Below are 19,100 nucleotides of genomic sequence, written 5' to 3'. Positions count from 1 at the left end.
ATTTTTTTTTATTTTAGAGAATTTCCAAACACACATTGAAAGAGAGAGTTATTTCTCTGCTCCCCACAACAGCATTACTCTCGTTTGTTATTCAGTTGCTGTTGTTGTTGTTGTTTTTTGCTAGAAGTACAAAAACTTTTTTGTTGTTTATTTAGTTTGTTTTTATTCAAGGAAATGTAAACAAAAACCCAAACAAAACAAATATGTGAAAAATAAACAACAACAACAGCAGTACTACATACTGTTAAGAGCTTTTTTTGTTTGTCTGTACGTACGTTGCTGTTGTTGTTGCTGTTATTTTTGTATTTTAAATAAATTTCACAATTAAACTTAATTATGACGTATTTTTTTGTTTTCTTTCTTTGTTTGTTTTGTTTTTTTTTATATATTTTTGTTGAGGTTGACTGCTCTGCTAGACTCTGCTAAAAATTCTGTCAACAGTGTGAGTTCTGCTACTACTCTCTACACTACTGGGGCTGCGCTGACGCCTTTGTGTTGTTTACGTTTTTTTTCTTGTGTTTTGTCTTTGGTTTAGGGAGAAAATGTTGTATGACCCGCAAACAACATTTTGTTGATGATGAGCATGATGAAGATGCACAGTGGAGATAATTGTTATAAAAAAAGTTTATGAATTTTGGAGGGAAAACAACTTCTATAGGTACAAAGAGAGTTATACGGACAATTTTCTGTAGAAAAATGTGTTATGCATAACATTTTCTATAGAAAACCCCTTATACAAATAATTTTCTATAGAAAAATACTGTTTTATACAAAATTTTCTAAAGAAAAAGTCTTATATACACAATTTTCTATGGAAAAAAGTTTTATACTAATATCTTGTCTGGAAAAAAGTGTTATACACACAATTATCTGTATATGAAAGTGTTATACACACTATTTTTTTATAGAAAACCTTGTTATAAACAAAGTTTTTTGTTAAAAAAAACTGTTATACAAGCAATTATATGTAGAAAAAAGTGTTATATGCACACTTTATTATAGCAAAAAGTGTTATACACATAATTTTTCATAGAAAAAGAGTTATAGATAAAATTTTTGGTAGAAGAAAGTGTTATACCTACAATTTTTAGTAGAAGAAAGTGTTATACATACAATTTTTGGTAAAATAAAGTGTTCTACTCATAAGTTTTTACAGAGAAAAAGTATTATACACAGAATTTTCTTATGAAAAAACTCGTACACACAAGATTTTCTGTTGACAAAACTGTTATACACACAATTATATATAAAAAAGTGTTATACACAGAATTTTCTTATGAAAAAAACTGTTATACACAATATTTTCTGTTGGTGAAACTGTTATACACACAAATTTATGAAGAAAAATGTGTTATACAATCAATTTCTTATAAAAATAAGTGTTATACATAAAATTGTCTGCTGATGAAACAGTTATACACAAAATTATATGAAGAAAAAAGTGTTATACAATCAATTTCGTATAAAAATAAGTGTTATACATAAAATTGTCTGTTGATAAAACTGTTATACACACAATTATATGTTGAAAAAAGTGTTATACATACAATTTCTCATAAAAATAAGTGTTATACATATAATTTCTCATAGAAAAAAGTGTTACAAACACAATTTGCTATAGAAAAAACTGTTATACACACAATTATATGCAGAAAAAAGTGTTATATGAAAAATTTTTCACAGAAAAAAAGTGTTATACACATATTTTTTCATAGAAAAAAGTGTTATACTCACAATTTTCGACAGTGAAAAGTATGATACTTACAATTTTCTATAAAAAAAAAGTGTTATACACACAATTTTATACAGAAAAAAGTGTTATACAAACAATTTCGTATTGAAAAAGTGTTATAAACACAATTTTCTAGGAAAAAGTGTTATAAAAACAATTTTCTGTAGAAAAAAGTGTTATACAAACAATTTCGTATTGAAAAAGTGTTATAAATACAATTTTCTATAGAAGAAAATATTGTAAACAAAATTTTCTATAGAAAAAGTGTTATAAACAGAATTTTCCATAGAAAAAACTGTTATAAATGCAATTTTCTCTAGAAAAAAGTCTTATAAACACAGTTTTTTACAGAAAAAAGTGTTATACTCTAAATTTTCTATTGAAAAGAAACTGTTATACACACAATTTTATTTAGAAAAAAGTGTTTGTATATACAATTTTCTGTTGAAAAAACTGTTATACAACCAACAATATGCAGAAAAAACAATATTCTATAGAAAAAAATGTTTAAATCATAATTTTCTCTAGAAAAAAAGTGTTATGCTGCAATATTTCTATTGAAAAAAAACTGTTATACACTTAATTATCTACAGAAAAAAGTGTGATACTTACAATTTTGTTATAGGAAAAAGTGTTATACACATTTTTTTTGTAGAAAAAAGTGTTATACACATTCATACATTTTCACTGTTGTGATATTACTCTACATTACATCAGTTTTGTTGCTAAAGATAAGTTTTATGGAAATTTACCTATAATTTGTTGTTGTTTTTGTTATTGTAAACATTTATTTATTTGTTATTGGTGATAATTTTTATTTTCACTTTTGTCGTTGTTGTTGTTAATTTTGATAAAAATAAAAATTGTTTGTTTTCTTTTAATGTGTGTAGGCAAAAAAAAAAAAAACAAAAAAAATCGTGTAAGACATTACATTCAAATGTACGTACCCTTAAGACAGTGGGTGTAAAAAGTTTGTGACAATTGTTGTTGTGATTTTTTTCTTAAAGGTAAATAGACATACAGTGGACGTCCACTAGTACGAATTATATAGTGTCAGGCCCTTTCGTAATACCGAAAAATTCGTATTATTGAACAACACATTTTGTATGTTTAAATTCAAATAATACACATAAAATATTGGATTTTATTTATTTTTCATGAAAAATTACATAAAGGCATAAAAGTACATAAACAGGCATAAAAGTGACATATTTACGTATATGAATTGTTAATTTTGAAAGTATCGTGAGTCCAATGGTTGAAATGAGATATATGTAGAAGGTTTTAAATTTTAATGTTTTTAAAAAGATGTGTTCCAAAGACAATTTGCAATTTATATATGTGTTCTAAAATGTTCAGATTACATAAAACTTTTATTAGAATCTTGAATGGAATATACCACAATTCTCTAATTTATAATTTTCTCTTAAAAATTAGAATAGTTATCCTTAAACCCATTGTTTGGAATGTGGAGTCCAACTATTTTCAAAATTAACAGTTCATACATACATATGTATATAAATATCATTTTACTTATTAAAAAATCCATCATTTAACATCGATGTTTATTACATTGTAAAATGATTATTACGGCTTTTTCAATAACAGCGCTTTTGAGGCTTCAATATTGTTCTCAGCAGAGTTATTGTCGGGAACTAATAAAATACTTTCCTCATTGGCGTTATCATCCAATTTAATTTCTTCTCTTGGGTAATCAAAATTCCAATTAAATAAATTAATAACACTAAATAATTGTTGATTTGTAAATATACATGCAGTAAATTGTGTGTATAGGATTTTTAAAAATACAAAACACTTGTAATAAATACAAAAAAACTTCAAAATTACTGAGCTTAAGGTGAATGATACCGAAATAATAAAATAAAAACATAATAAAAACTTCATTCATACGTAAATAAAACCAAAATTCCCATAAAAAATGCGTTATTCGTACTATCGAACAGAAAAATTGTGACTTTATTCGTACTATAGAGTAGACAATGCAACAACTTTGCCATTCGTATTATTGGATATTCGTAATAAAGAGTATACGTACTATTGGACGTCCACTGTACATATGTATGTGTATATAATTAAGGAGGAGCTAACTGTTTATTAGAGCTATTAATTTTAGTGAGATAATGAAAATAAATATAATTAAATAAATTTTTTTATATAAACTAAATAATAAACTGATCTCTGGGTTAAAAAACCTTTGGAAAATTGACTCTTTAACTTGTTTTCTTACATGAAAGTGGATTTATAGTCTTGCTTACTAATTAAATAACTTTTTTCTTACTCCAGCTCCACGGTAAGTTGTTTTGATGTTTTTTAGTTAAAGTTTTTTTTCCCCCATTAAAAATTGTTTTTGTTTTTCGCTGTTTGCGGTGTGTGTGTGTGCATGCAGTTGTTTACAATATTTGTGCACATTTTTAAACAAAACAACAACAACAACAACAGCAACACCAGGAGGAGTAGAAAAAGAAGCTAAACAAAAAACAGATCACAATAAACTCAACAATAATAATAACAACTACAACAACGACAACAACAATGACAAACTTTAGCTGGCTGGTAAAGTACAAAAACAAAAAATAAACAAAAACAAATGAAAAAATAAAGGAAAAATACAAGTAAAATGATTCATTTTTTTTTTCATTTGTTCGAAAAGTGACTGACCGACGACTGCACAAACGAACGACGATTAAAAAGTTTAACTTTAAATTTGCTTCATCAATCTTGCCACAACATCATTATGGTTATAAACCTCATTATTAACATACTAGCTTATACTAAATGTTTTGTTTTGTTTATCATAATGATGATGTTAATGTTGAACATAAAATGAGAGTGATATGATGTTTGTGAATGTAAATTGTTTTTGTTTTTACTTTATAAAGAAGAAAAAAAAAGCATTAACATTGATGCTGCTAATGTTCTAAAAATGTTGCTAAAAACAGCAGCAGCAACTATAACAATAACAACAATCTGCTGCTGCACATCTTCAGCAACAACACACAACAGCAGCAACATCAACATCATTATCATCTTGGGTTTTTATCAACAACAGAAACAAAATGCAAACATTAACAACAATAGCAACAGCAAGCAACAACGTCTACGTCTAGCACAACAACAGAACCAACACCAACATCATCTTCTGCTGCCTGTGCGTTAACTGACTGAGCCAACGACGCCTCTGTCGAGGCCGACGCAAACAAATTGTTTTTGAGAAATTCACATTTCAATTGCGAGCATTTTTTAGTTACAAATCGATTTCATCAGGTTTGGTAGTGTTTTACGGTGTTTGTCGTTGTCGGCTCGCAGCAACATTATTAAGAAAATTTTTTTTCGTTTTTTACTTACGTTTTTCTGTGTGTTTTGAACGAAATAAATTCAATAGACAATAATAAACATAAATAAGAAAAAAAAAATAAATAGAAATTAAAAAAAAAATTACAAAAAAAAAACATTTTCAAAACAAATCAACACGAGATAATCTCGTGCAAAGAATTTAACAAAAAATAAAAAATAAAATGATTTTCTGCAAATTTAAAAAAATTTATAAAAATTCGCAACAAATTTATTAACATCATTAATTTTATATAAAAAAAAATGTAGGTATTTTTTTAAATAAAAAAAAATTATAAAAAAAAATTTTTAAAACTAAATTTTGGCGCTTTAATTTAAAGCATTATAAAGTGTTTTAGTTGTTGTTGTTTTTGTTGTGGCAAATGTGTGATTTTTCTTCAAGTGTCGTTTGAATTTCATTTCCTACTTCCGCCGTCAACATACAAACACACACATTCATATACACGTTTACACTTGCAGCAGACACATGTAATGTTGTGTGTTTGTTGTTGTTGTTATTGTTTTTACTTGTTGGCCTTTAGTTGGCTTTTGTTGTATTTTGAAAAAGTGTTAATGATTTTGTATTTTCTAAATAATTAATTTCTAAAATTGTTGTGGCTTTTAAACAATTTTTGTTGTTGTTATAGCTGCTGCCTTTGTGCTGTGAATTTTCTTTGTCAAAAAAAATAATAATAATTAAATAAAAAAAAAAAACCTTTAAAACAAATATTAACAATGATTACGTTGTTAAAGGTTTAAAAGTCTGGAAAAATATGGAAAAATTGTAAAAAACCTTTTAAAAGTTTTATAATAAATAAAACAATTTTAAATAAATAAAAAAGTGATGAAATATTTATTTTAAAAAAAAGTTCAATGGTTTCAATATTGTGAAAAAAAATAAAGAAAATAATAAATTAAATAATCAATTATATAAAAATAAATAAAAAGAAACAAAATATAAAATAATTTAATATAAAAATATTAACAAAATAAAAAAACAGAAAATTTATAAAAACTTTAATTTTATTTAAAAACAAAATAATTTTTATAAAAATTATAAAAGAATTAAATATATATTATAAAAAAAAATAAATAAAAAAAAATAAATATAAATAATAAATATAAAAAAAATTAAATATAAATAAAATTTTTTATTAAAAATAAAGAAAATTTTTAATTTTTATAAAAAATAATAAAAAATATTATTTTTTTAATTAAAAAAAAAAACATAAAAAAGTGTAAAAAACTACTGGAAAATTTTGAAAAAAAAAATAAAAAACATAATAAAATGTGTTATAACTAAAAGAAATATAGAAAAAATTTTGAAAAAATAAATAAATTCTATGAATTTTTAAAAATTAAAAATTTTTATAAATAAAAATATATTTTAAATTAACAAAAAAAAAAAATATATAAAACCTAAAATTTAGTGAAATCATTGAAAACATTTAGTAAACATGGAATAACATCACTACCAAGATACATACTTGGATCTAACTTCGACGAATGCCTAACAGTGGCTAAGAAAGTGCTCCAGAGTTTCACTGTCCTCTCCACATGCTCGACATTCGTCTAAAACCGCGCGGCCAATTTTGTATAGCTGAGCTCGCTCACACTAACTTCAAACCTGCTAATTTTGAGAAGATTTCTCGTGTTGTTCTCATCAGGGTCACCCCATAGGATCTTTGTAGTTCTAGCCAGCATTTCATTATTCCAAGAGGCCTTATGGGAATCTCTCATTCATAATTTTAATTCTGCTTTTGTTGCATAGAATGGTGTTTTTTAGGTTAACTACCTCGAGTTCCCTTCCCTTTAAAGCTATTACATTCGCCCTTTCGTTGACGACTACTCCCGAGTAGCCTGGTACTCATATGATGTAAACCTTACCTCTGGAAGAGTATTCAGTTAAAGCTTTCTTACAATCCCATATGGTCTTAGATTTAATTCTGATAATCTGATAATCCTGATATCGCTCTAATCGCATTCTGGCTGTCGGATTTATTCGAAATCCAATTTACACATTCCGTTATTGTTCTGACTTCTGTCTGAAAGCTTGTGTTATGATTAGGTAAACGGTGATATATTTCTGTTTCTGGTTCTTCAATATAGAAGCCCAGGCCCATTTTATCCCCCAATTTAGAGCCATCCGACGGATTCCTACTGGTATTTGCTCTAGTTTTCAAATTCTATCTGGAATCAGCGTTTCAAAGTTTCCGACATATTCTGTGTCTGGTATGCGATCAGACACGTCCGATGATTGTGTATAATAATCCAATGTGACCAGTATACAACCGCGCCTTAAGTAAGGAGCCGTTGGGCTGTAAGCCCCGTCTCATATCTTAAATTTAAGAAAACGGGTCTTACCAGAAGGTCCAGTATGAAAGCTAATGGTACATTGTGGACAGAATTGTTTTAAACTAGTTAGTTAGTTAGTTAGTCAGTTAGTTAGTTAGTTAGTTAGTTAGTTAGTTAGTTAGTTAGTTAGTTAGTTAGTTAGTTAGTTCGTTCGTTAGTTTTCGTTTTTTCGTTTAGTTAGTTAGTTAGTTCGTTAGTTTTCGTTAGTTCGTTCGTTAGTTCGTTCGTTAGTTCGTTCGTTCGTTCGTTCGTTAGTTAGTTCGTTAGTTCGTTCGTTCGTTAGTTCGTTCGTTCGTTCGTTCGTTCGTTTTTTGTTTTGTTCGTTCGTTCGTTCGTGTTCGTTCGTTCGTTCGTTCGTTCGTTCGTTCGTTCGTTCGTTCGTTGTTCGTTCGTTCGTTCGTTCGTTCGTTCGTTCGTTCGTTAGTTCGTTTTCGTTCGTTCGTTCGTTCGTTTCGTTCGTTCGTTCGTTCGTTCGTTCGTTCGTTTCGTTCGTTCGTTCGTTCGTTCGTTCGTTCGTTCGTTCGTTTCGTTCGTTCGTTCGTTCGTTCCGTTCGTTAGTTCGTTCGTTCGTTAGTTCGTTCGTTCGTTAGTTCGTTCGTTTCGTTCGTTCGTTCGTTCGTTCGTTCGTTCGTTCGTTTCGTTCGTTCGTTCGTTCGTTCGTTCGTTCGTTTCGTATCGTTCGTTCGTTCGTTCGTTCGTTCGTTCGTTCGTTCGTTCGTTCGTTCGTTCGTTCGTTCGTTCGTTACGTTCGTTCGTTCGTTCGTTCGTTCGTCGTTCGTTCGTTCGTTCGTTCGTTTCGTTCGTTGTTCGTTTCGTTCGTTCGTTCGTTCGTTCGTTCGTTCGTTCGTTAGTTTCGTTCGTTCGTTCGTCGTTCGTTTCGTTCGTTCGTTCGTTCGTTCGTTCGTTTCGGTTCGTTCGTTCGTTCGTTCGTTCTTGTTCGTTCGTTCGTTCGTTCGTTCGTTCGTTCGTTCGTTCGTTCGTTCGTTCGTCGTTCGTTCGTTCGTCGTTCGTTCGTTCGTTCGTTCGTTTCGTTCGTTCGTTCGTTCGTTCGTTCGTTCGTTCGTTTCGTTCGTTCGTTCGTTCGTTCTCCTCCCTCCCCTCCGCCGCCCTCCACCTCGGCTCCTTAACCCGTGCCTCAGGTGGGATCGAACCCACCATCTCCGGTCTACCAGACTAAAACACTAACCACTAACCTACCGGAGGCGTTACTGACTGACTCATTCATAATCCCACAGTCCAAACGACTGAACCTAGAAGCGATGCACCACGTGTATTCTAGTTTATACATAAAGTTGTTTAAATGCTATTATAGGGCCAAAAGTTGGGTTTTTTCAAGTTTAAGACACTATTTCGAACAGATTATAAAAAAAATGGCCAAACACGGGCCATGACACGATATCTCGTAAACCAGATATGATAAATAAGTTCTTCTTTAAATTCTTCAGATTAACATTCTGTGCTACTCAATCAGAAAATTTTACTTTAGTCTCGGGGTGTTATTTTCAAAATTGCGACATGAGGCAATCCATAAGTGGTTCTATGGGAAAAATAAAATGTCGACATTTTTCAATATTTTAATCTAAACTAATTCCGGTTAATATGAAACCCTAAAGATAATTTTAAATCTATGTTATTTTACAACCCTGTTAAAGGTTTTTGTCTTAGCTTAACATCGTTGCCAGATGTTTATTAGCAAATTATTTACAACCTTATAAATATGTATTTAATTTTCTGATTTTCCTAGTGACACTGAGGTCCAGTAGTTAATATTATGAGTTAAGAAATCGAAACATCCAAAGTCTATTATTAATAGATATTTCTTTAAAATTTCTGCCCTTATAGAGAGTTTTTTAAAAAGAGAAATACATATATGCATTTTTTTACCCATTAGGAATATTGGAAAGTTTCTGTTGGATCGATTTACTCAATGATCTTTGATCAGTATTGAAACAAATTTTATGGAAAATTTTAAATTTAAAAAAATTTTCCTTTGGAAACGCATTTCTAAAGTTTTCACAGTTAAAAGCATCTTTTAATTAAAAATAAAAAACAAAACTTAAATATAGAGTAAAAATAATTGAAATAATTAACAACAAAAATCTTATAATTATTAAACACCCAATAATTATAGTTTAACGGAATTTTTTAACAGTTTTTTTTTATTAAACAAAAGAAAATATAAATTTCAACTAAAAATTAAATAACAGAAAATTAAATAACTAGAATCAAAATAAAATATATACGATCAACGCGGATGAGCCTAAATATCATCCCATATTAAAGATTCGATCGCATCTACCAAATATTTGTTATAAATGAAAAATCGACATTTTGATTTTCTTTAAAAACTACTTTATAATTTATCTGGACATAATTTTTTAAGTACAAAAGTCAAGTAAGATCATAAAATCATATTATAAAAAATCGTGGTTAAATATTTTTCGTGTAAAATTTAGTAGGTGTGATCATACTATAACTCAAATTCTTATCATCATTAAGATAGATTTATTTTAAAATTAATTTAAATGAAATAAAACAAATAAAAATATCACAGCTATATAGAATTCGAATTAATTTGCTTAAAATGCAAAATATGTATTGGAAAATATTTCAGATCAAACGCATAATGACTAAAATTTAACAATTTCTATTAAACTGTAAACTAAATCTCTTAACATTTTGATCATAAAAAAATATATATATTGAAATAAAATCAACTTTCATTAATAATAAAACATGTTAAAATATGTTGACAAAAATAAAATAAAATTTAGCAACAAATAAATTTTATATAAAAAAAAAATAAATTTACATTGACGTCAATAATTTTTAAAGAGAAGTTAGTTAGATAAAGAGAGAAATAACACAAAATATAATAAATTATTTATTTTTATTAATTGTTTCAACTTAAATGAAATTTATTTATAAATAGAAAGGTATTTATATAAAATTTACAAAAACAACAAACGAATAATTAAAAAAAATCAATTGGAGAAATTTATATTTTTTTAAAAAGCGCCATCTATTTGTGGATTTTTTAAGATCAGTTATCAGAAGATCTCAAGATCAAATCTGCTCTTATATAGAAAGAGAGGTAAATATCATTGAAATTTGCTTTTACTCTAGTTCGGTTGTAGTTCAGTTCTGGTTCTAGTTCAGTTCTAGTTCTGGTTCAGTTCTAGTTCTAGTTCAGTTCTAGTTCAGTTCTAGTTCAGTTCTAGTTCAGTTCTAGTTCAGTTCTGGTTCAGTCCTAGTTCAGTTCTAGTTCAGTTTAGTTCAGTTCTAGTTCAGTCTAGTTCAGTTCTAGTTCAGTTCTAGTTCAGTTCTAGTTCAGTTCTAGTTCAGTTCTAGTTCAGTTCTAGTTCATTTCTAGTTCAGTTCTAGTTCAGTTCTAGTTCAGTTCTAGTTCAGTTCTAGTTCAGTTCTAGTTCAGTTCTAGTTCAGTTCTAGTTCAGTTCTAGTTCAGTTCTAGTTCAGTTCTAGTTCAGTTCTAGTTCAGTTCTAGTTCAGTTCTAGTTCAGTTCTAGTTCAGTTCTAGTTCAGTTCTAGTTCAGTTCTAGTTCAGTTCTAGTTCAGTTCTAGTTCAGTTCTAGTTCAGTTCTAGTTCAGTTCTAGTTCAGTTCTAGTTCAGTTCTAGTTCAGTTCTAGTTCAGTTCTAGTTCAGTTCTAGTTCAGTTCTAGTTCTGTTCTAGTTCAGTTCTGGTTCAGTTCTAGTTCAGTTCTAGTTAAGTTCTAGTGCAGTTCTTGTTCAGTTCTGGTTCAGTTCTGGTTCAGTTCTAGTTCAGTTCTAGTTCAGTTCTAGTTCAATTCTAGTTCAATTCTAGTTCAGTTCTAGTTCAGTTCTAGTTCAGTTCTAGTTCAGTTCTAGATCGGTTCTAGTTCAGTTCTAGTTCAGTTTTAGTTCAGTTCTAGTTCAGTTCTAGTTCAGTTCTAGTTCTGTTCTAGTTCAGTTCTAGTTCAGTTCTGGTTCAGTTCTACTTCAGTTCTAGTTAAGTTCTAGTGCAGTTCTTGTTCAGTTCTGGTACAGTTCTGGTTCAGTTCTAGTTCAGTTCTAGTTCAGTTCTAGTTCAATTCTAGTTCAGTTCTAGTTCAGTTCTAGTTCAGTTCTAGTTCAGTTCTAGTTCAGTTCTAGTTCAGTTCTAGTTCAGTTCTAGTTCAGTTCTAGATCGGTTCTAGTTCAGTTCTAGTTCAGTTCTAGATCGGTTCTAGTTCAGTTCTAGTTCAGTTCTAGTTCAGTTCTAGTTCAGTTCTAGTTCAGTTCTAGTTCAGTTCTAGTTCAGTTCTAGTTCAGTTCTAGTTCAGTTCTAGTTCAGTTCTAGTTCAGTTCTAGTTCAGTTCTAGTTCAGTTCTAGTTCAGTTCTAGTTCAGTTCTAGTTCAGTTCTAGTTCAGTTCTAGTTCAGTTCTAGTTCAGTTCTAGTTCAGTTCTAGTTCAGTTCTAGTTCAGTTCTAGTTCAGTTCTAGTTCAGTTCTAGTTCAGTTCTAGTTCAGTTCTAGTTCAGTTCAAGTTCAGTTCTAGTTCAGTTCTAGTTCAGTTCTAGTTCAGTTCTAGTTCAGTTCTAGTTCAGTTCTAGTTCAGTTCTAGTTCAGTTCTAGTTCAGTTCTAGTTCAGTTCTAGTTCAGTTCTAGTTCAGTTCTAGTTCAGTTCTAGTTCAGTTCTAGTTCAGTTCTAGTTCAGTTCTAGTTCAGTTCTAGTTCAGTTCTAGTTCAGTTCTAGTTCAGTTCTAGTTCAGTTCTAGTTCAGTTCTAGTTCAGTTCTAGTTCAGTTCTAGTTCAGTTCTAGTTCAGTTCTAGTTCTTCTAGTTCAGTTCTAGTTCAGTTCTAGTTCAGTTCTAGTTCAGTTCTAGTTCAGTTCTAGTTCAGTTCTAGTTCAGTTCTAGTTCAGTTCTAGTTCAGTTCTAGTTCAGTTCTAGTTCAGTTCTAGTTCAGTTCTAGTTCAGTTCTAGTTCAGTTTCTAGTTTAGTTCAGTTTCTAGTTCAGTTCTAGTTCAGTTCTAGTTCAGTTCTAGTTCAGTTCTAGTTCAGTTCTAGTTCAGTCTAGTTCAGTTCTAGTTCAGTTCTAGTTCAGTTCTAGTTCGTTCTAGTTCAGTTCTAGTTCAGTTCTAGTTCAGTTCTAGTTCAGTTCTAGTTCAGTTCTAGTTTCAGTTCTAGTTCAGTTCTAGTTCAGTTCTAGTTCAGTTCTAGTTCAGTTCTAGTTCAGTTCTAGTTCAGTTCTAGTTCAGTTCTAGTTCAGTTCTAGTTCAGTTCTAGTTCAGTTCTAGTTCAGTTCTAGTTCAGTTCTAGTTCAGTTCTAGTTCAGTTCTAGTTCAGTCTAGTTCAGTTCTAGTTCAGTTCTAGTCAGTTCTAGTTCAGTTCTAGTTCAGTTCTAGTTCAGTTCTAGTTCAGTTCTAGTTCAGTTCTAGTTCAGTTCTAGTTCAGTTCTAGTTCAGTTCTAGTTCAGTTCTAGTTCAGTTCTAGTTCAGTTCTAGTTCAGTTCTAGTTCAGTTCTTCAGTTCTGGTTCAGTTCTAATTCAGTTCTGGTTCAGTTCTAGTTCAGTTCTAGTTCAGTTCTAGTTCAGTTCTAGTTCAGTTCTAGTTCAGTTCTAGTTCAGTTCTAGTTCAGTTCTAGTTCAGTTCTAGTTCAGTTCTAGTTCAGTTCTAGTTCAGTTCTAGTTCAGTTCTAGTTCAGTTCTAGTTCAGTTCTAGTTCAGTTCTAGTTCAGTTCTAGTTCAGTTCTAGTTCAGTTCTAGTTCAGTTCTAGTTCAGTTCTAGTTCAGTTCTAGTTCGTTCTAGTTCAGTTCTAGTTCAGTTCTAGTTCAGTTCTAGTTTCAGTTCAGTCAGTTCTAGTTCAGTTCTAGTTCAGTTCTAGTTCAGTTCTAGTTCAGTTCTAGTTCAGTTCTAGTTCAGTTCTAGTTCAGTTCTAGTTCAGTTCTAGTTCAGTTCTAGTTCAGTTCTAGTTCAGTTCTAGTTCAGTTCTAGTTCAGTTCTAGTTCAGTTCTAGTTCAGTTCTAGTTCAGTTCTAGTTCAGTTCTAGTTCAGTTCTAGTTCAGTTCTAGTTCAGTTCTAGTTCAGTTCTAGTTCAGTTCTAGTTCAGTTCTAGTTCAGTTCGAGTTCAGTTCTTGTTCTAGTTCAGTTCTAGTTCTAGTTCAGTTCTAGTTCAGTTCTAGTTCAGTTCTAGTTCAGTTCTAGTTCAGTTCTAGTTCAGTTCTAGTTCAGTTCTAGTTCAGTTCTAGTTCAGTTCTAGTTCAGTTCTAGTTCAGTTCTAGTTCAGTTCTAGTTAAGTTGTACTTCATTTCTACTTCAGTTCCAGTGATCGATAGAAAAAAGCGCCATCTATTTGTGGAGTTTCTTTAAATCAAAGTTTACTCAACAGTAATCAGAAGATCGTAAGTTAAATCCTGGATTTATATAGGAAGAGTACTTTATTTTTGTATTTTTTGAAAAAATTAAACAAAAACTCGGTCTTAAGATGAAATAAATATCATTGAAATTAGCTTTTGCTCTCTTAAGGAAGTTAGAGATCACGTTGCAATCGATAAAACTGTGTTTTTAAGTTTTAAGTAATCATCGAGCTTTGCAAGATCTCAAATACCCTAATTTGTGGAACAATATGCTAAATTATGTGAAATTTCTTTTCCGCTCTCTTAAATTTAATACAAAGAAAATTGCTTACAAATCGTAGACAAAATATCACACATTAATTTGTTTGCAGCCTTAAAAAATGTGCTTAATCATTCAATTATATTTTTTGGTATTTTTATTAGTCGAAGTCAAGAATTATCTCAAGTTCAAACAAAACTAAAAAAAATCAAACATGACTAAATATTTAAACAAAATAAAAACCCCTTAAAATGTATTTGTTTGTTTTATTACAATGTGTACACACATACATAATATGGTTTTTATCAAGATTTTATAATAATAATAATAAATAAAAAAATTCTTTTCAAATTAATAAAACAGCCAACACACGCCACTGTCTTATCAAATAAAACAAAACAATCATTAAAATTAGTTCATTTAAAAATAACTGACAAATCATTGATTGTTATTATGATTCTGAAATGTCCCCGTATTAGTTAGTTGGTATTTGGTAGTAGCGTTGGCGTTGAGGTAAAAATCCACATTTGTTTTTATATAGTTATGTACATACAAATATATATATGTATATGTACATATATTTTTTATAAACAAACAAGTTGTCTGTCCAAACATTTCACTATCAATGGTATGGTCATTTGGCCAACGTGATAGTGGCCTATTGGCGAAATACATTTATTTGTGTTTTTGAGGAAACAAACAAAAATTAAAAAAAAAAAAACAGAAAACAAACAATGATTTTCGAAATTTTTTTCTACGTTCAATGACTTGATTTATCTCAAAATTTTTTAGTTTTTATTTCATTTATAAAAATAGCAAACAAATGATTAGACACTGTTGTACTATTTTTAAGCCTTCCAAATGATTGTTCGAAAATAACAACACATTTTTTTAAAAACAAACAAGATACAAACTCATGCAAACTTTGTATATTTCTAAGAATTTGAGCACAGGTGTTTTTAAGGAATGAATTCATTGAACTTGGAAAGAAATACAAATATTTTATGATTATTTCTAGTTCAGTTCTAATTCAGTTCTAGTTCAGTTCTAGTTCAGTTCTAGTTCAGTTCTAGTTCAGTTCTAGTTCAGTTCTAGTTCAGTTCTAGTTCAGTTCTAGTTCAGTTCTAGTTCAGTCTAGTTAGTTCTAGTTCAGTCTAGTTCAGTTCTAGTTCCAGTTCTAGTTCAGTTCTAGTTCAGTTCTAGTTCAGTTCTAGTTAGTCTAGTTCCGTTCTAGTTCAGTTCTAGTTCGTTCTAGTTCAGTTCTAGTTCAGTTCTATTTCAGTTCTTAGTTCGTTCTAGTCAGTTCTAGTTCAGTTCAGTTCAGTTCTAGTTCAGTCTCAGTTCTAGTTCAGTTCTAGTTCAGTTCTAGTTCAGTTCTAGTTCAGTTCTAGTTCAGTTCTAGTTCAGTTCTAGTTCAGTTCTAGTTCAGTTCTAGTTCAGTTCTAGTTCAGTTCTAGTTCAGTTCTAGTTCAGTTCTAGTTCAGTTCTAGTTCAGTTCTAGTTCAGTTCTAGTTCAGTTCTAGTTCAGTTCTAGTTCAGTTCTAGTTCAGTCTAGTTCAGTTCTAGTTCAGTTCTAGTTCAGTTCTAGTTCAGTTCTAGTTCAGTTCTAGTTCAGTTCTGGTTCAGTTCTAATTCAGTTCTGGTTCAGTTCTAGTTCAGTTCTAGTTCAGTTCTAGTTCAGTTCTAGTTCAGTTCTAGTTCAGTTCTAGTTCAGTTCTAGTTCAGTTCTAGTTCAGTTCTAGTTCAGTTCTTGTTCAGTTCTTGTTCAGTTTTAGTTCAGTTCTAGTTCAGTTCTAGTTCAGTTCTAGTTCAGTTCTAGTTCAGTTCTAGTTCAGTTCTAGTTCAGTTCTAGTTCAGTTCTAGTTCAGTTCTAGTTCAGTTCTAGTTCAGTTCTAGTTCAGTTCTAGTTCAGTTCTAGTTCAGTTCTAGTTCAGTTCTAGTTCAGTTCTAGTTCAGTTCTAGTTCTTTCTAGTTCAGTTCTAGTTCAGTTCTAGTTCAGTTCTAGTTCAGTTCTAGTTCAGTTCTAGTTCAGTTCTAGTTCAGTTCTAGTTCAGTTCTAGTTCAGTTCTAGTTCAGTTCTAGTTCAGTTCTAGTTCAGTTCTAGTTCAGTTCTAGTTCAGTTCTAGTTCAGTTCTAGTTCAGTTCTAGTTCAGTCTAGTTCAGTTCTAGTTCAGTTCTAGTTCAGTTCTAGTTCAGTTCTAGTTCAGTTCTAGTTCAGTTCTAGTTCAGTTCTAGTTCAGTTCTAGTTCAGTTCTAGTTCAGTTCTAGTTCAGTTCTAGTTCAGTTCTAGTTCAGTTCTAGTTCAGTTCTAGTTCAGTTCGAGTTCAGTTCTGTTCTAGTTCAGTTCTAGTTCTAGTTCAGTTCTAGTTCAGTTCTAGTTCAGTTCTAGTTCAGTTCTAGTTCAGTTCTAGTTCAGTTCTAGTTCAGTTCTAGTTCAGTTCTAGTTCAGTTCTAGTTCAGTTCTAGTTCAGGTTCTAGTTCAGTTATAGTTCAGTTCTAGTTCTAGTTCTAGTTCTAGTTCTAGTTCAGTTCTAGTTCAGTTCTAGTTCAGTTCTAGTTCAGTTCTAGTTCAGTTCTAGTTCAGTTCTAGTCAGTTCTAGTTCAGTTCTAGTTCAGTTCTAGTTCAGTTCTAGTTCAGTTCTAGTTCAGTTCTAGTTCAGTTCTAGTTCAGTTTCTAGTTCAGTTCTAGTTTTCAGTTCTAGTTCAGTTCTAGTTCAGTTCTAGTTCAGTTCTAGTTCAGTTCTAGTTCAGTTCTAGTTCAGTTCTAGTTCAGTTCTAGTCAGTTTCTAGTTCAGTTCTAGTTCAGTTCTAGTTCAGTTCTAGTTCTAGTCTAGTTCAGTTCTAGTTCAGTTCTAGTTCAGTTCTAGTTCAGTTCTAGTTCAGTTTAGTTCAGTTCCAGTTCAGTCTAGTTAGTTCAGTTCTAGTTCAGTTCTAGTTCATTTCTAGTTCAGTTCTAGTTCAGTTCTAGTTCAGTTCTAGTTCAGTTCTAGTACAGTTCTAGTTCAGTTCTAGTTCAATTCTAGTTCAGTTCTAGTTCAGTTCTAGTTCAGTTCTAGTTCAGTTCTAGTTCAGTTCTAGTTCAGTTCTAGTTCAGTTCTAGTTCAGTTCTAGTTCAGTTCTAGTTCAGTTCTAGTTCAGTTCTAGTTCAGTTCTAGTTCAGTTCTAGTTCAGTTCTAGTTCAGTTCTAGTTCAGTTCTAGTTCAGTTCTAGTTCAGTTCTAGTTCAGTTCTAGTTCAGTTCTAGTTCAGTTCTAGTTCAGTTCTAGTTCAGTTCTAGTTCAGTTCTAGTTCAGTTCTAGTTCAGTTCTAGTTCAGTTCTAGTTCAGTTCTAGTTCAGTTCTAGTTCAGTTCTAGTTCAGTTCTAGTTCAGTTCTAGTTCAGTTCTAGTTCAGTTTTAGTTCTAGTTCAGTTCTAGTTCAGTTCAGTTCTAGTTCAGTTCTAGTTCAGTTCTAGATCAGTTCTAGTTCAGTTCTAGTTCAGTTCTAGTTCAGTTCTAGTTCAGTTCTAGTTCAGTTCTAGTTTCAGTTCTAGTTCCGTTCTAGTTCAGTTCCAGTTCAGTTCTAGTTCAGTTCCCACTAAAATACGAATTCATTCCTTAAATATCCTGTCCAAAATACCACAAATACCAGCAAACCAAATAAACACGAACAAAAACAAATAAGTGAGCTAGAAAAAGACAGAAATAAAAATTTTTCCTCTACAACACGAAGAGAGTGAGAGCAAGTGATAAATTTTTAAACAAACAAATTAATTGAACACACTAAGAGAAATTTCGATCTGTTTGTTTGTTTATTTCTCGCAAACTTTACTACACTCAAACTCACACATAAAACTTGTACGTCAACCTGTTCATCAGTATTTTGGCCATAGTTTTTGAATGAAATTGTTAATAGCAACAACAACTACAACAACAACAAAACAGTTTGTTATTGTTTTTAGCTGATTTGTTTGTGAAGAATTTTAAGGCCGACTAAATAAAAAACCCCATAAAATACAAAAACAACACAATTTAATGTCGCGATTTTTATTCTCGTTTTTAAGAGTTCGAAAGAAATAAAAAGAAGCATTGACGTCAATGAATGAAGTTGGGGTTTTTTTCGATTTTTTTTTTTTTTGTTTTCTTATTAACTATTAAATATAGTTTTATTTATGTTTATGTTTCAAATCTATTAGTAGTAGACGGTATTATTTTTTAAATATTTAAAGTTAAAAAAATAACGAATGGAAAATAAACAAACGACCACACGTTTTAGAAATTTGTTGTTAATTTTAGGGCGGAGAGATAGATTGCGAGGTATGGAAGGGATAAATACAGGCTTATCAAATAAAATGGGTTAATGTTTATTGTCTAGGCTTATTTTGTTTTATTTGTTCCTCGTTTTTTTTTAATATTTATTTGTTTTTATCATTGCTAGTACGCAAGGTTGTATAAATAGGCTGAAATTTAACAAAAAAAAATATATTTAAATTTGATCTAAAATACAATATTTGTGTCTTTTAATAAAATAAATAAATAAAAGAAAAAAATTTTCAAAAAAATTTAGGGTGCTGGAAGGGACTAGAGAATATAAATAAGTGTTTTCAACGAATTTGTTATTAAATTTAATAATAAATTTATTTAAGAAAACTTTTAAATTGAAAAAATTTATTCATTTCTTTTGCAGTTAATTTTTAATAAATTGCAAATTTGAAAATTTCGAATTTCTAAAATCCAAATTTTTACAATAATTCAAATGCATAGTTAGTTATTAAATTACATTAGTTAGTTAGTTAGTTAGTTAGTTAATTAGTTAGTTAGTTAGTAGTTAGTAGTAGTTAGTTAGTAGTTAGTTAGTTAGTTATTTAGTTAGTTAGTTAGTTAGTTAGTTAGTTAGTTAGTTAGTTAGTTAGTTAGTTAGTTAGTTAGTTAGTTAGTTAGTTAGTTAGTTAGTTAGTTAGTTAGTTAGTAGTTAGTTAGTTAGTTAGTTAGTTAGTTAGTTAGTTAGTTAGTTAGTTAGTTAGTTAGTTAGTTAGTTAGTTAGTTAGTTAGTTAGTTAGTTAGTTAGTTAGTAGTTAGTAGTTAGTTAGTTAGTTAGTTAGTTAGTTAG

The 19,100-nt window shown here is 30.1% G+C and overlaps 1 protein-coding gene across 2 annotated transcripts in view; it reads left to right on the top strand.

The window, feature by feature from the left end:
• The first annotated feature begins 4,917 nt into the window (after nucleotides 1–4,917).
• Nucleotides 4,918–19,100, top strand: part of LOC119612218 (trinucleotide repeat-containing gene 6C protein) — a 58,477-nt gene continuing 44,294 nt past the window's right edge. The window contains exon 1 of one of the 2 annotated variants that reach the window (XM_037967956.1): nucleotides 4,918–5,349. The gene's annotated coding sequence lies outside the window, so the exon portion shown is untranslated. Of the gene's footprint in view, nucleotides 5,350–9,816; nucleotides 9,834–19,100 lie in introns of those variants that run through there. The other variant, XM_037967957.1, reaches the window with a different exon arrangement.

The sequence above is a fragment of the Lucilia sericata genome, unplaced genomic scaffold (genome assembly GCF_015586225.1).
Source record: "Lucilia sericata isolate MDLA Ls3-8-SP2 unplaced genomic scaffold, ASM1558622v1 Contig001631F_arrow, whole genome shotgun sequence".
NCBI classification, from domain to species: Eukaryota; Metazoa; Arthropoda; class Insecta; order Diptera; family Calliphoridae; genus Lucilia; species Lucilia sericata.
This window is presented reverse-complemented; position numbering and strand designations above follow the sequence as displayed.